Source organism: Eucyclogobius newberryi, unplaced genomic scaffold, assembly GCF_026437365.1.
Source record: "Eucyclogobius newberryi isolate DKJ021-1_F unplaced genomic scaffold, fEucNew1.0.hap1 SCAF_4, whole genome shotgun sequence".
In the NCBI taxonomy this organism is placed as follows: domain Eukaryota; kingdom Metazoa; phylum Chordata; class Actinopteri; order Gobiiformes; family Gobiidae; genus Eucyclogobius; species Eucyclogobius newberryi.
In genome coordinates this window covers 6,499,735-6,501,127 of record NW_027316056.1, presented here as the reverse complement: position 1 = coordinate 6,501,127, position 1,393 = coordinate 6,499,735, and the positions used below count along the sequence as shown (strand labels likewise).

At 38.6% G+C, this 1,393-nt stretch overlaps 1 protein-coding gene across 1 annotated transcript in view; it reads left to right on the top strand.

The window, feature by feature from the left end:
- The window catches only part of LOC140378121 (beta-1,3-N-acetylglucosaminyltransferase lunatic fringe-like), a 22,992-nt gene extending 22,755 nt beyond the window's left edge, over positions 1 to 237 (top strand). The window contains exon 8 of the mRNA XM_072463802.1: positions 1 to 237. This exon is cut by the window's left edge and continues 336 nt beyond it. The gene's annotated coding sequence lies outside the window, so the exon portion shown is untranslated.
- Positions 238 to 1,393: the final 1,156 nt, after the last annotated feature.

Genomic DNA, 1,393 nt, shown 5'->3' with positions numbered 1-1,393 from the left:
ACCACTCTGCCACCTGTGACTCGTCACAAAGCACAGAGAGCACTGACGGAGCATGTTTGTGCTGAGGACTGACCCATGTTGGGTTGTGTGTGTTTCTGTATCGTCTTATTGTAAAGCTGGTGTTTTTAAGTGTAAATCTGATGTTTTGATGAACTACTGTGAAGAAGTCGTCTCCAGTATCTGGACCCGAGAAAAATCCTGTGTGACCAGTAACCTGTGTTAAGTAACTAAGTACATACATATTCAAAATAAATTGAGTAACTCCTAAAATCAAAGGACTATGTTGACTCAACTTAAACTGCACCTGTGAGGAAAAGGGATATTATATAAAACAATTCGATGTGAAAGTATTGAAGTATTCAGAATGCAGTACCATGGAACAGAATATGTTAAAGTAAGTGTTCAGTATTCTGTATCTAAACATTTAGAGCAACTGGCAGTGTTGGGATGTGACCTTTGACCTGTCTTCTCACATGAAACAGGCTCTTTAATATGAGCTGGCTGGGTGGATGCTGCCATCTGTTGGCTCCATGTGTTACTACAGTAAAGTGTCCAACTTCAGATCCTAAAGTTTGAGCCTGAACAGACTGGAGCCCTGGAGGCGTGGTCTTGGAGGCGTGGTCTTGGTCTCAGGCACATGTGGACCTCATGCACTTCAAAGACACTTCAAATGTGCTCTTTGTTCAAGTACATATAATAATGGCAGCAGAGCCGTAGAGGATTGTGGTGTCGTTTCTATGTTTGTTTAAGATTGAAGGGGCCCTTTCCATTTATTTTTTTCTCTGCTGACAGTCATGCACATGAATAGATAAAAGACGAGACCAAAACCCAATAAAAAAAATATAAACCAAAAATGACGATGCGTTCATCTTTATCAGTTATACTATATATATAGTTAAACATCAGTGCGCCTGACTCATATGCAATAAGAGCAGATAAAGTGACAAACATTCTACTAAATAGCAGATATAACAGATGTATGTTGTCTTTAGATCTGTCCATGTCTTAAAGGAGGACAGGGCTCGACCAGTCCTCCCGAGCTCTTTCCTGGAGTCAGGACAAGGCACTGCAGGCACCTTAAATCTGACATATTAGATACACATTTCACTCAAATGGTGTTAACACAATTATATTTAGATATTATTCAATATTTGCACTCTTATAATTGCACCTATGTAGAGGTAATTCCACAACTGTTACCTAGCAACCATACTGTAAATAGGAGCTAAAATCCATATAAATTACACAATAGTTATTTGACAAACAGTAATGCCATATAACACCTTTATTTTGATGAATGATGGTTTAAACTGTCAAAAGTGTGTCAAGTGTAAATTGTCTCTTATTGATGACATCACAGAGGGAGCCTATTCTACTCCCTGTAATTTTAAAC